Source organism: Thermobia domestica, chromosome 10 (genome assembly GCF_964235325.1).
Source record: "Thermobia domestica chromosome 10, izTheDome1.hap1.1, whole genome shotgun sequence".
Classification (NCBI taxonomy): domain Eukaryota; kingdom Metazoa; phylum Arthropoda; class Insecta; order Zygentoma; family Lepismatidae; genus Thermobia; species Thermobia domestica.
This window is the reverse complement of record NC_137463.1, coordinates 235211679-235227385: the sequence shown is the minus strand read 5'-3', so window position 1 is coordinate 235227385 and position 15707 is coordinate 235211679. Positions and strand designations below refer to the sequence as shown.

The window sequence follows — 15707 nt, the reverse complement described above, 5'->3', positions numbered from 1 at the left end:
ATTCGCCGTTTAAAGTATGCTATAAATAATTCTTATAAAGAAGTTGTATCTGAAAATAATGTTTTAGCCTAAGCAAATATGTGGACATACAATGACGTTCTTTGTACCTTTCAACGAGCAAGAAGTTGTGCATAAAATATAATATGCACTTATACGTTGAATATAAATATGAAAATTTAAACTTGTAGTACAATATACTGTCTTATTTATAAAATATTGACGATAGATTGATCGATGTAACCTTATTGAATGGAAATTTAAAAATCGATCTATCTGTTTATAAATAAACCCAATGCATCCTCATTTTCACGCACTATTTTAATTTTAATGTACTGCAAACTCTCTAGTTTTGAATTTCATATATATAAAACTTCCTTTCATCTTTCTTGACAAAATTTCTAGTGACTCGTATGGATCTATGTTACAAAAGTTTCCAGTTTTCAGTAAAGTCTATTATACACTCCCGTTCCCTAAATATTTCTCCCTTAATACTTTTGAAAGTGCTCGTTTAACTTAAATACAGTGTTATCTTTGCGTAGGAAACAAGTTAATTTTCTTAACATATTAGAATCAATCAGGAGGCACTGTGGGGGGTCCACTGGGTCCGCACCCACCCTCCTAAAAAAAAAAAAAAACTTCGTAACTGGACATACATTTGTACGCTCTCTTGATAAAACTATACTTGTTCAGCAGAGAAATACATGATATAGACTAAAAATTTGATCTTACTCTCCATGTTTGTACTATTTCTTTGCTGATAAAAACAATCTAATTTTATCATTTTTCTTGAGAATATAGGTGTTAGTACTTAAAAATTAATTATCCTTTATTCTCTCGGCTGTAGAATAATATCCATCTGATAGGACATAAACATAGTGTATTGTATTATCCGACCCGCCCCCCATCAAACCTTGGAACCAACAAAAATTTTTGGGTACGCATTTGCAATCAATACATTCATTCTAAAGTTAATAGAGAAAAGAAAAACAGAACAAAGAAAAACATAACGAAAAGACAAAGTTTTGAATTGATGAGAGAGTTATTTAGATCCCAGAATCTTCTTGATCTGTTCCCCACAAAAGCACTTTTTATGTAGTGTTCAAGAGAAGCCTTTTTCATTAGTCTTTCTTTGTTGAACTCTTAAGCAAATTATTTTTCAGAATTCTCAACAGCTAACGGTAGGATTGTTACAAAATCAAATATAAGGCAGACAAAACTGAAGATCAGATAAGCGATAGAAAGAGAGATTAGTGTGATAGTAGGTATTTTTATATCGGAGGGGAGTTTGATAGCCTCTTGGGTTCTTCCTAAGGAGTGTGATGCGAAAAGTAAACAAATATCATATCAGAAATGAACAAATTCACTCCTTTCAATCATTGAACAATATAACACGATAAAGAGATTCTGTAATAATAATAATAATAATAATAATAATAATAATAATAATAATAATAATAATAATAATAATAATAATAATAATAATAATAATAAATGTAGACTTGCGTGCAACGAAAAAGCGGCAATCTAACCTGAACCTCTCACCTCGAAGGGATGTCTTAACCATATTGTCACGAGGAGTTTAATTTTCACATTAAAGGAACACGGGTACGTTTTAATAAATCAATGAAATATCTTGGTTGTACTTTCGAAGCCCATATTGCATGCATGAAATTTATACCTGTTGCATGAAGTCTATCTTCCGATTTTAACAGATAGAAAAAAGTTGAAACAAATTTCATTCTTAGAACGCAGAATCTGTGTTAAAAACATCTTTTAGATACCCAATATCGTTTTTGTTCTATGGAAAAATGAAATCTTTGAAATGAAATGAAATCTTTGAGTTTTACGTCCCACGATTATGCCGGTTAGGCTAAAGGAGACGGTGTGGTGGATAAGTGATGAATGAAATGGTGGAATGAAGAAAGTGGGAGGAAACGGGAGAATCCCGAGAAAATCCACGCACACGGGCTATGGAAATAAGTATCGAAATCATAAGTACTTGTAAATTCCAAGCCCTTCTGGTTTTGTTACAGTGCTGAGGCTACTGATGATTTGATCCCTAGAGACGTTCAATCGATTGCTGAAAACCGTTTGCCGCTTCTATTACCGTTTATGTTCTATTGCAGGAAATGCTGAAACCGCAAATGGTTAATTTGAACCACTACTAGTTTGAAAAGAGAGTTAATGGCGGAAGTGGGACCTATTCTTGGGACGCTTAGTTGATTGCAAAAATCTGATTCTCGATATCTCTTACAGTTATCGTTCAGTGGAAATCAATATTGAAACCGGACGTACTATAGAGGGGCCAGCAAGGGAAGGTCTCTGACAGCTCACTGCGGCATTGACACTACTCACGTTTCAAAGCTTTTTTCGGTGTATCTATAATGGCAGTTTTCTTAATAGTGTAAAACAGAGTGATTATGGTTCGTAAAACTATCACCAAAGTTGAGGCTGCATTTTCCCTCTGAGTGTGGTAAGAAATTTTAGGGACAATCTCCTGATGGCTCCTCTATAGTAAATTTGAACCACTTCCTGTTTCTGTACAGTGTTGCGGGTAGTGGAGGTATTTTATAACGCGGAATTGATTGCGAAGAAACGCCTGTTACTATCTATTACAGTTTCTGTTTTATAACGAGGAACGTTGAAACCGGAAACCATTTAGTTTTATCGCTTCCAGTTTGAATAAAGTGTTGACGGTGAAACTGTAACTTATTCTTGGGACGATGAATCAATTACGAAACACTACTTCTCGATACCAAGCAACGTTTTTGCTCAAAGGAAACCAGTATTGAGACCGGAAATACATACTAGTAAATTTCAACTTCATCTGGTTACGGTAGAGTGTTGCGGATGGTGATGATACGTTCTCTTGAGACGCAGGACCTGGATTCGATTCCCGGCAGGAGCTCGTGTGGTTCGGATTCCACGTTAATCAGTAGGGTGAGACGCGGATCCAAGGGGGGCTCTAGGGGCTACAGCCCCCTCTTGATGCTCAGATATACACTGGATAAAATGGGCTTCAATCGTACTTTAGACTGGATAAAGCGGCATACTATGGTTTAGCACCTCCGTTGATCATATCCTGGATTTGCAGCTGAGTAAGGCCATGTCTCACATAACCTCGCTACTGAACGGAACCTTACACTCAAAATCAACTCAACTCTTGAGATGCTGAACTGATTGAGAAAAAAACTACTTATTGTTATATAGCTTTTGTTTTTTGGTGGTAAATGTTGGAAACGAAAATGATTGATTTCTATTATTTCTAGTTGGAATGGATGGTTAACCTAGGATATGGAACATATTCTTGGGACGTTGAAAAGGTTGCAAAAAACCGCTTCTTGATGTTGTTTACCGTTTTTGTTCTATGTAAATCAGTATTGAAACCGGAAGTACTGGTGAATTTCAACCAATTCTGGTTTTATTAGTGTTGCGGATAGTTACTTGAAACGCTGAATCGATTAAAAAAAAAAACTTTTCGTTATCTATTACCGTTTTTGATCTACGGCAAAGAACGTTGAAACAGGGAATGGACCGTTTTAAACCATTTCTTGAGTTGAGTTGATTTTGAGTTTAACGTCCCGTTTCAGCAGCGAGGCTATATGAGACATGGACCTACTGATTAACGTGGAATCCAAACCACATAAGCTCCCGCCGGGAATCAAACCTGGGCTCCCACGCCATTAACTAGTTCTTGCTCGAATAGAGCGTTAATGGTGGATATAAAATCTATTTGTTTTTGGAACGCTGAATCGATTGCAGAAACCACTTTTCGATATTTCTTACTGCTTTTACTATGATACCTGTCGACGGATAGACCGGGAGGATAGACATAGAAATTCTGTAAGACTTTCAACATTTATGCATAGTGTAGTTTGGAAATCTAAATGATACACGAAAGCCTATCTATATAACAATGAAAGTCACTATGTTTGTGACTTAATAACTCTTGAACCACCTGACCGATTTCGATCAAATTTTCAACATTAGATGAGGTTTGAGCCTGGGATGTTTTTTATCATTTCACTTTCACGGTGAGAGGAAGAGAGAGAGATTTAAAAATGATCGAAAATGAGCGGTATCAAAGAGCGCTTTAGTAATAGTAAAAAGTTGCTAACTAACGGAATGCATTAGTAATTTTTCTTATTTGAACCCGGCGAAGCGGATAATTTACACCAATATAATAATAATAATAATTACAAAAGTGATTGTCATTCTACAAGTGTACAGTACAAATGTATTTCGAACTTTGAAAAAAAAATCCTCTGGCTAAGTTTGAAATGAAAGTGTCTTCCCGAACTTTGGAATAAAATTTTATGGCTTGTCTCCTTATTTTCTTGTATAGGCAATAAACAACGTGTTATTCAAGTCTATGAAATCCAGCACATCAAAGAGAAGAGTGCCGATTCATCTGCTAGCTAGAGGACATGTCGTCTGGAATTTTGCCTAACCCTTTTCTACTATAGGTTGGTTCTTCAGTTGTAAGAAAAGTAAAGAACTGATCGGAAGGCATGAAATGAAGAAGTGCCCTTGAGTATGTAGCTCATAGAAGCGTGCGTGTGGAACTGGACAGGGGTGCTCAACACCTATTGCGATTTTCATGTGTGATAAATGGAGATAATAAGGGAACAGATTGACGACCATTGAAAGCAATTGTCCACGTTCCCCATGGTCGGTCTTTTCATACGAAACACTGCCGCCAATGTAATTACATTTGCGTGATGTTCTGTGAACCAGAGTCTAAATGATTTCAGCAAAAAGAAACTGATCTTATATTGTGTCTTTTGATCTTTAGAAGGAAACGTGCAAGTATCTTCCCATTTCGTTTACAATTTTTTCCCCATCCTTTCTTTAAAGATTTCTGTGCAAAGAAAATAGTTACTGAGTGTTATTTCGCAAAACACTGTCTTCACTGCAAAATTCGAGCCTTAGGACTATGTAATTACATCTGCCAAGCAAATGTTTTTATTTACAACTATTATGAAGGCGAGACGACACCTTCTCGTCCCCTTTCTTGCTATTCTTTCTTTCTTTCTAGGAGAGACGACGATCATTGTTCTTATCATTGAAATAGGTCATTCAACAAGTAAAATTACTCCACACTAGTAATCAGTATTCTGTCTGTGGAAAGATAATCATTCTTCATTAGCTTTAATGAATCTTTATTATAAGTGTCGCATTGTTTTACTAACATTTAACAGGTATTTTTCCCCCCTAATTCTTGCTCTAAACTAGCTGAAGTGGAGGTTCTCACACGGGAAGAATATTTGCGGAAAGTATTTGAACTCCCTTTTCTCTTCCTAGGACACACACGCATTTCAACGAAAGTGCAGTGATAGTAATCAAGTTGTTGTCCAATGACACTTTAAACAACATAAATTGATCTCTATTTTTCTTTATTTCTTTATTTACTTTCTTACGAAGTAAACAGAGAAAAAAAACTATGTGGCGCACGTAAAAACGTAGGTTACATTTGTAAATCCTGTAGTTCTTGAACTTAACATACAACTATAGGCAGTGGTGCTATTCAGCCGGTTCGCTAGAACCGGTTCTTAAAATATTTCCAGTTCACAGAACCGTTTGTTATACACAGACGTAACAGTAAATTCTACCTAGTTATACTCAGGGACAGTAAATTTTAGTTTAACTATCTTTGTTTTTAGAAATTCTTACGGCTGCAGGGTTAAACATATGATCTCTCAGAATAAGTTATAGGCGTTTACTTCTTAATATCAAATGCTCAGAAATCAAAAAATGAGAACTGGGATCACATAAGTGTAGTGGTGAGGGTTTTTTATACTTGAAGCGCTTACCTACCATTATCAACAATTGTTGATCTATTGCTTGATTAAGGTCTGGATAAAGGTCTTGACAATCCTCTCTCTTAGATAATTCGTTTCCAAGATATTCGCAGTGATACCTAATTTCATCACACCACCTTGTATTAGGATGCTGTCTCTACTTGGCACTTATGCTGTTCAGTAAAAAAAAAAATGCTTTTGTCTACCTTCTGTGTTTCTTTCCTAAGAGAGTTATATATATATATATTTATATACTATCTCTATCTCTCAGTCTTCCGTATGTGTTCCGAATACACGTACTTTTCGTACGAAAGTAAGAACTGTATATAGGTAGTCATGATCACACACACAGATGGACGTATATAACATACGTATACGGAAGAGTGTTAATCATAGAAGACTGTTCATATACGGAATACCGTTAGATGTCAAAATCCTGCAGCGAGATGATGAAACATCTAAGCGGGAATTGGCAATACGTATGTAACATACGGATAACGTATGATCCATACAAATTTCTGTGGTAAGCATATGGATTCCGTATATTCGTACAATATACTGCTGTCCGGATAACAAATTTTTCTCAGTGTATAGAAATATATATACTATCTAATAACTCTACATATTCTTTACTCAATTATCTTACTGTTGTTTACCTTTTCGTGTTAATCATTTAAGATTACAACCAATGATCTTTAAATTAAACACAACATTTAATACTTAGACATAATCAGAATTCTAGAAGAGTTTTCACAGGCTATCTTCATAGCGACAAACGCAACATGCCATTCTTTTACACTTTTCGCTCCAACACGTCTGCACAAATTCACAGCCGTTATTATTTGGTTAGTTAATAATCTTGTAGTTGCGAATTTAAACAATACAATCGTAATTGCAGTCGGTTATATAATTAGGTGGTGGAAGTTCATGAAATATTACCTTTTTTTCTGGTATCGGGAACACAATGCCCATCAATACAGATTAATATACGTCATAAAGTGCATTTTTTTTTTTTTTGCAAATTTCCAACTTTTAAGTCATTTTTTGCAATTTTCCTCTGTTTTAGTGATTTTTTCGTCACTTTTAGTGAGATTCGGTAATTTTCATTATTATTATTATTATTATTATTATTATTATTATTATTATTATTATTATTATTATTATTATTATTATTCATTCTTTTAATTTTGATTATATACTTGAGGACGGTTTTGCACGGAGGGAAATACAGTTTCGCATAGGATGACAATAGACAAGCAAAAGAAAGAGGGCTTGAACTACAGATATTAGTCTTTGTTCCTATGTTGTCAAGATAATGATGGTGTACTGCTACCGTATATAAGATAAGTTTCTTTTGGCTGTTGCAATGGTCTGTCCATGTCAAAGCAGCTTGATAAACATTCAGCGTAGCGTAACAACAAAAGCTGTCTCTGTTATATGTAAAAAAAAAAAAGAAAAAAAGAAAAAAGAAAAAGAAAAAAGAAAAAAGAAAAAGAAAAAAGAAAGAAGAAGAAAGAAAAGCAAAGCAAAAAAGAAAAAGAAAGAAAGGGAAAGAAAAAGAAAATCGACAGAAGGAAAAGCTTGGTGAGATGAGTGCAGGGGGCACTGAATTCTACTTCGCTCTGGGCGCCAAAATCTCTAGCTACGGCTCTGCGCTCACGTAATTGGTCAATCGTAATCGTCAAATCGGTGCTCGGAAAACACCGTTACATTCATTTTTATTTATACAAGTAGCAATTAGAGAACTTGCGATTTCATTTTATCATGAAGAAAGCAACTACCACTTCTGGTTTTAATATTAATTAAGAAAATGTCACGTCATACAAACCAAACTCCTTCCCTTGCTGTACTTGTGACACTTCTTTTAGAAATATGTATTGAGTGAACAAATATTTATTTGCATTTCATTTGTATATTTATCTGTTATATGATAGTATATTCTGCTACTTATGAATTATTTGAGTCTCCTTTATTTCAATATTATAAAATTCAATTCGTGATACGAAATTTTCATGATATGACTAACTTCTTGGAGCAAATTACCTTTGTAAGGCGAAATTTCATTTTGTTTGTAATTTGTGGAGCAAAAGTAATCTTGTGGAAACATCTGTAACTGCTTATAAGATAAGTATAACTAGCAGGGACATGAATTCTGCACAAGGTGTTTAATTTTCTACTCTCTAAAAGAAAAATGCCGGAAATTTTCCGATGAAATATTTTGGAATCGGGGGGGGGACCACACTTTAACCGGAAAATTTACAGTAATTTATTTATATAAACAATAAACACATTCGAATTGCATAAATGGCGCGAAAAAGATTTTTTTCTCTCTTATACGCAATTTAGGATGACATGAGCTGAAAATGCAGTAACGGAAACGGATTTCATTTGTTCTGTTTAAAAACAGTCTTAGGATATTCAAGAGATCACGAGATGTTGAATAAGTCATCAACTTTGTTTTACGATTAATCCGGAGCAAAAAAATAAACCTTATTATTAAAAGTTATTTTCTTTGTTAATATAACTTAATAAGCATTCAGTTACTAGAATTATGTTAACAATTTTAAACATCTAAAAAAAAAAGTAGCATTTGTCAAATGCTGTATAATTATTCTAAACTACTGAAATTTCACCTGAAATATTCGTTATGGAACAGGTGATTTCTCTGCAAAATCGCCTGAAATTTTAAGAATGTTGAAAAGATCATTAATAGAGTTGTTTACAAGATGAAACAGATTTCTTTCAACTGAAAAAAGAAAACACCATTTTGACATCTTTTCAAGACAGCTATTATCTCGCAAGAAACCCTAATAATTTAATGAATGAAAAGAAATTTCAAGTTTTACATTCTATGGTTATGTTCTGTAAGTTAGAGACGGATGATTAATAGAAACAAATGATTATAAATGAATCGGTGGAATGAAAATGTGGGAGGAAACGGTAAAACTAGAGAAAACCCTCGAGTATGATATTGTCCACCACATGAACTCGCATGCGATGGTATCGAATCAAGGAATCTTCACATTAGAAATGAGTGCTCTACGAGTGAGCAACCTGCCTCCAATTAATTTATTACATACCTATGGTTAAGAGTCTTCATCCCGGCGAAATTAAAATACCGCTAATTTTACAGTAATTATGTGATATCTTCAAATAGAAAAAAGATAATTGAAATATGAAACAAGAGCGCCCTAGACAATATTATTTTGCGTGAGGTACCGTTATCATAAGTTACCTAGTGGCTTTCCGTTTTCAGCTGTTTTGAAACGCGAAAATAAATGCCGATTTTCCAAATGGCTCGAAATCGAAAGCAGATAAGTGAGTCGTGATAACGGTTTCTGATGTAAAATAATATTGTCTAGGGCGCTGTTGTTCCACATTTCGATTATCTTTTATCTATTTGAAGATATCACATAATTACTGTAAAATTAGCGGTATTTTAATTTCGCCGGAATGAAGACTCTTAAGAATACATAACTTTTCAAAGATAAATAACTGCCCATGTTTTTTTTTGTTGGGAAGAAGATTGTACCTAGGCCTAATTACTTTTTCTAATTCTCTATGATCTTTTGGAATTAAAATCTCCTCCCTCCCAAAGTTGGTAACTGATGGCGCTTTTAGCATTGAGAGCCAGAAACATACTTATAGGCATTTTTCGTTTGTTTGTTGATATGTATAGTACAGTCAGCGACAAAAGTTTTTTTCCGTTTGATGAAATTAGTTTCGTAAATAACTTCAGAATGGAAGGACAATTTGACTACAGTTTTAGTAAAATAAAAAGAACGCAATTTTCTGTACGTTCCAGCCATAGCACAGTTATTCCCAAGATAGATTTCACAAAACGGAAAAAAAACTTTTGTTGCTGAATGTACAAAATCAGCAAACTATTCAATGAAAATTAATAGTTAGGTGGAGAAAGGAACTTTGATTTTTAATTGTTTTATATATAAAATAAGAAACATAAACTATACTGTACTGCTCTTGATGAAGAAATGGACATCTTTTTAAAAATTTTTTACGAGTATTTTATTTTTTTTTTAAGAAAGAGATAACAGTTGCAATGGCCCTGTATAAAAAGTTCCAATAATCGTTAGAATCATAATGAATTCTTGAACGAAAGAATAGATAAAATACAATGGAAAGAGAACAATAATTGTACAGTTATTCTAAATAAAAATGGAACATACTCCATCTTTCTTAGTTATGGACATCTTGATTTTGACATACATTATAACGTTTATACAGGATTCAAACATTTTTATTCTGATCTAGGTGTCCCAATAATACTCGCACAAATCCAATTTGATGCATTTGCCCACATGCAAACCCAGAAATTTTTGTTGGGTGGGTTTCAAGGTTTAATGGGGGTCCAATACAATAAGCCACTACGTCTGTGTACTATTGAACGGCTATTATTCTGCACCCGAAAAGGCGATAAATAATTTTTATAAGTGAAAGAGTACAGATGAAGTGTAAGATCAAATTTTCATACTATATTAATCATTTTCCTGTTAAACAAATATAGTTTGATTGAGAAAGTGTACAAATGTATGTTGAGTTAGGAAATTTTGGGGGATTCGGACGTGGCGAACCCCTCCCCCCCTAAGTACACCCCTGAATTTGCCTAGATATTTTGGTCTTAAATTTTAGATATGAGTATAAAAAGTACAACTGAAATAGTAAACGTTACTCTTTTTGGAGAAGAGACGTTCGATTCTGAAATTTCACCCCTCACTTTACATTTCATATGTTAGAGTGTGTGAATTAATTGTGTGTGATTCAGAGAATGATTTCCAGATAACTACTACACTTTCGCTGTTGCCTCATTATTGTGAATCAATTGAAAAAAAAATGCTTGAAATAAAAGGTACTGAACTTTGAGATATAATTGGGTGGAGGATGATGTATTGATCACATATCATCTATCAGATTTGTTATTTTATTCTTTGTAGACTGTAGCACCAGGTAGTTTATTGCTACGAGTTGTGTAATATTCATATGCTATGCCACTGGTATGCGCAGGTTCCTATTACTCAATTTACTTCAATTACTCATCAATATACTGGACCCAATTGTTGTAATTTAGCCATGATATTTAGTCAAAAATACATTAAGACAACAAGTAACAGATATATCGAACTGTAAAACAATATTATAATAATAACAAGACTTACCAAAGTACTAAAAACTGGTGCTTCCATGATTTCAGCTATGGTAGACGAATCAAGTTTTCCACTCTCAGAAGAAAAGAAAAGCGGGGGCCGAAACACTTTCCCCCCTGCCCCTCCTCCCTGTCACTCTAAAAAGGTTACCTTGCTTAGAAAGTTCTGTGAACAAGTCAATTGCCGATGGCAGGGGCATTACAACATTCAGGCCTTTTAAGAAACCAACGGGATTGGATTGCCTTGTATCTGCGATGGCCAACAAGAAACCGCTGACACCAATAAGGCGATGAAAAACCTTTTACTTTATCTGCCCCTTTCCCCTCACCTGCCAATCAACTACTGTTATACAGCAATCGATAGCTGGGATAAATTTACTCGTATAACTAACAACCAATTATTGCTCATTAACAAGAGCCTACACAGAAAAAGTCTGTAGTTTTATAACACGTAGAAATATACAGTAGTTACGGTCGGCCAAACAGTATATAGTTGACACGTTGGTTTTCATCCGCGCTATTTTTGGATTTCTACACAGATGTTTATTACCTGTTAATCTAAGTACTACTCCAAATTAAGTTATAATAGTACGTTAATACCGAAAATTTTGACCTGGAATCAAATTTGGTCTGAGCTAGTCTACGCAATTTTGGCGCTGGAGACTTGGGTTTGATTTCCAGTGGGAGTTCATGGGGTTTGGATCCCATGCAGGGGCGTCATTTGGGGTTCCAGGCGACAATTGTACCTTCTGATTTTTTTTTTTTTTTTGAAATTTATATACATTTTAATCAATAAGATAATAATATACCAACGACAAACGTCAAACACAATTTATATCGGAGGGTCCCCAAATAAAATCTCAAATGACGCTTCTGATACCACTTTAAAATGTAGGTCCATGTAGCACCGGTGCTGAAAGAGACTCTTAAGTTTCAATCGAAAAACGAATCAAATAAATAACTGTTACGTCAGAGAAAAGTCTGAATGCTGTACTGTATAATAGGCTCTCAATATGCGAAAGTGGCAGAATATTTATGATAATTATTCTAATTACTAACAATATCCCATTAAGCATTCTCGACACCACTCATCAGCTATGGTCCTTTTCTTCTCCTCATTATTTTTCTTTTCCTCCTATTATATGGGTCAGAAACATGGACATTACTCAAAAATGATGACAAACGACTGGAAGCTTTCGAAATGTGGGTGTGGAAAAGAATGGAGCAAATTAGCTGGGTCGAGTGGAAAACGAATGAGAGGGTGTTAGAAATGGTAGGGGAGAAAAGGACAATTTCAGATGTTATTAGAAATAGGAAAAGAACCTGATAAGGACATTGGATACGAAGGGACTGTATCGTGAGGGACATGGTAGAGAGTATGGTGGCAGCAAAGAGAGGGAGGGGGAGAAGGAGACTACAAATAATAGACGATATCGAAACAAAATTCGTACGTGAAGACGAAGAGGTTAGCGGAAGACCGTGGAGCATGGAAGCTTCTCAATTGCAGCAAGTGACCTGCCAATAATGGCAGAATATTTATGATGATGATGATGATGATGATACCTCCTACAGTAGCCCTCGAAACAATTTTTTCCAGGCAATACTTTACCCAGTTTCTTTCCTTCGTTTTAATTACCTCCAATACTGTTCTCTTCTCTCTCTTTTCTCTCTCTTATTATTTTTACCATTCCCTCGTCATTTTCCCCCCATCCAAAAGAGTGAACTTTCTGTTTTATCCTTCCACTCCAAGATCTCAAAAAGCATTGGTTGTTTTCCATTAATTTTGTATAATGTTCTGTTGACATTGAAACTAATAATAATACATATTATTTTATAGACTTGTAATCTATAATATGAATAATCATGTCCGTTCATCCGTCCGTCGACAAGTAACAAACCTGATACGATAAAAGATAGCAAGAATTGGCTTTTGATATAGAATAATTGTTCCAAGAATGCATTCCATCTCGCTCTTTTATAACTTTATTGAAAACGGAAAAAAGTGGTAGTAAACGATTCCTTCTGGTTTGAATATTAATCTCACACAATAATGGGTATGGACAAACAGTTTCTTGGTATGGATTCACCATTTCAACTTTTCCTTCTACCGTCGGTTGTAACTGAAAATGGTGGAAAATGTCCGTTACTGGTTTCATTGTAAATGATAATGAGTTTTTTTTTTTTTTTTTAATTTTAACCGAGTTACCATTTTAAAAATAGATTCATTCAACACCGTTACTTGAAACTTTTCCTAGCGGAGGACAAGCATTACAGTTCCTTCTTAGCCAATGTCCCAACCAGTTTCTCTTCCTCTTCTTAATAATATCTAAAACTGTTCTTTTCTTCCTGATCATTTCTAACACCCTCTCATTCGTTTTACGCTTGACCCAGCTAATTCGCTCCATTTTTCTCCACACCCACGTTTTTGCATTATGACCATGCTTCTGACCCATGCAGTACAACACTCCACACAATACATTATGTATATGAGTCTTTTTCCCATCTCTATTGAAGATCCCACAAAATAGTATTTTCTTTCTCCTACAGGCTTCTTTCGCCATTCCTATCCTTGCTTTTATTTCACCTGCACACAGGGAAACATACAGCCTATTGTTCAGATGATGGAGCAACAGCAGTATCTTAAATTATTTTCAGTTATTTTGTAAATAGGAGTACGATAGGCCTACTCCCTGCTTTACAACCTTAAGAAATGTATATTATTTCTGGGGGTCCTAATAGGAGACACTTTTTACTAAAATGGGCTTGGATCATATTTTTGTTTCGTTTCTTTTTTTATATGGTGAACCTGAAAATAACAAATCAAATCTTTCAGTTTGACATCCAACGGTTATTACTTATGCGAGACGGATCATTAAGACAAGTGAATGGTGATGATGAAATCGGTTGAATTAAAATGTGGGAGAAAACAGTAGTACTCCGAGATAAATCCACGAACATAGCGTTACCACAAATTACTTGGCCGGGGATCGAAACAAGGATCCCACATACCAGAGCTATGCGCTTTACTATTGAGCCATCGTGCCTCCTATTGTACAAGAAAGTTTGGTCTTGAAATGGGCCCCTTGAAGGCGGGGAGCTTAAGTGGGGGACAGTTGCTCCCTGCCACCAGAAGATATGGCACTGATTCCATTCCCTCTGATTCCCGGCGGGAGCTCATGTGGTTCGGATTTCACGTTAATCAGTAGGTCCACGTCTCTTATAGCCTCGCTGCTGAACGGCTGAACGCTGCTGAACTCAAAATCAACTCAACTCATTCCCTCTTATCTTTATATTAAAACTAGAAGTGGTAGATAATTTAGGAATTTCAGTTTGAAATTAGGCCTCTGTAGTTTTGGAAGTAAACCGTTGTTTCACAATATTAAGCCAAATAAACTCAGGAGGACACCAGCGTAGCCAGTGACTATTGCAATAATACGGCAACCGAATGTAGTATTTAAAATATTCCAATTACTGTATAATCCTTTTACGCAATTAATTTTCACATTTTCGCGTTAGCCCTACGTAAGTGCATCGTTAAAAATAAATGTTAAATTTAATAAATCTTTCCTTACCTGCAAACCGAAGAAGAATTTTTATTAAAATATAGATTTTAAATTCTCATTGAGGAGAGAAAAAAATAAATTCAATAATGAGAAAATATTTCTTAGATACGAGGAAAAACATGTTTAAAATTTTCAGTAAGGCTTTGATTTCATACTTTATGAAATGTAAGTTATCCTTTAAGAAATCTACAACATGATTTTTTCCTCAATAGTTCTTAGCATTCAAATGAATAGAAATTCTATCATCATAATTCAAAATTCAATATATTCTGTGTACAAGATAACGAGTCAAACTAGCCAATGAGAGAAAAGTTCTAAAGCTCTGTTGTACTTGTAGAAACACATATATACCGCGATGTCAATTTTTGCCTTCGTTTTGGACTGATATACGGCAAATTCAGTATTATGTATATAAATTGTAGCTTGTTAAGGTACGTACAAGAAATTGATGTTTTATTTATTTCTTAGTTGCGACGCTACGGATAAAGGCAATAAACTTAAAATCAATTGGAATACACTTGTCGTAAAACTGTCTCACAAAAAGGTTGCGTAAATTTAATTCAAAGTCGTAAAAATACCACACCTTGTGTTGAGTCTCTTGTACTACATAAGGATCCTAAAACGGACGAAACGACCGAACCTTATTTGCATTTACAGTTTGTGTTCTTTTTTTCCTTTTTTTTTTCATATCAACACCTCGCTGGAATGAGAGATTTCGAGTTTTAAAACACTGATTATCTTCCTTTCTTTCTGAATGAATGCTCTAACTTTTGTACGTCAATGTTTACTTTAATGATTACATTCGTTTATTAGTAAATTATTTTAATGTTGTTTCGTAGTAATTCTGTAGATTTCAAGGCTGTTAACCTCCGACAGTTTTAAATGTCTGTCTTCTTCGGTGCTGGAAGAAAAATGGAGTTCTTCTCTGACAGAAACAGATTGTTAACTGTCTAAAACGTCAGCTACTGGACATTCTTTGGTGATCAGATTCTTGTACCACAGTTTCGTAGAAAGAAGCTGTTTGTAATTAACTTCTAAAGGACGAAACTAATTTACTTTAATCATAGCTGCAAATGAGTGTGCTTACTATTAGGGAGAAAGGGTTATCTGAAAATGCTTTTTCTTATTTATTCCACCTTTAATGGTGGTAAATAATGTGTGTGTGTGTGTTAGTACGTTGTG

The 15707-nt window shown here is 34.7% G+C and overlaps 1 protein-coding gene and 1 long non-coding RNA gene across 4 annotated transcripts in view; both read right to left on the bottom strand.

Moving 5' to 3' along the window:
- Positions 1–15707, bottom strand: part of LOC145663103 (uncharacterized) — a 306502-nt gene that overhangs the window by 100298 nt on the left and 190497 nt on the right. Inside the window, exon 1 of one of the 3 annotated variants that reach the window (XM_081729376.1) lies at positions 10976–11069. The exons of the other annotated variants lie outside the window; for them this stretch is intronic. The gene's annotated coding sequence lies outside the window, so the exon portion shown is untranslated. Of the gene's footprint in view, positions 1–10975; positions 11070–15707 lie in introns of those variants that run through there. 3 annotated transcript variants of the gene reach the window in all.
- Positions 1–15707, bottom strand: part of LOC145663104 (uncharacterized) — a 645511-nt gene that overhangs the window by 585577 nt on the left and 44227 nt on the right. The window lies entirely within an intron of this gene.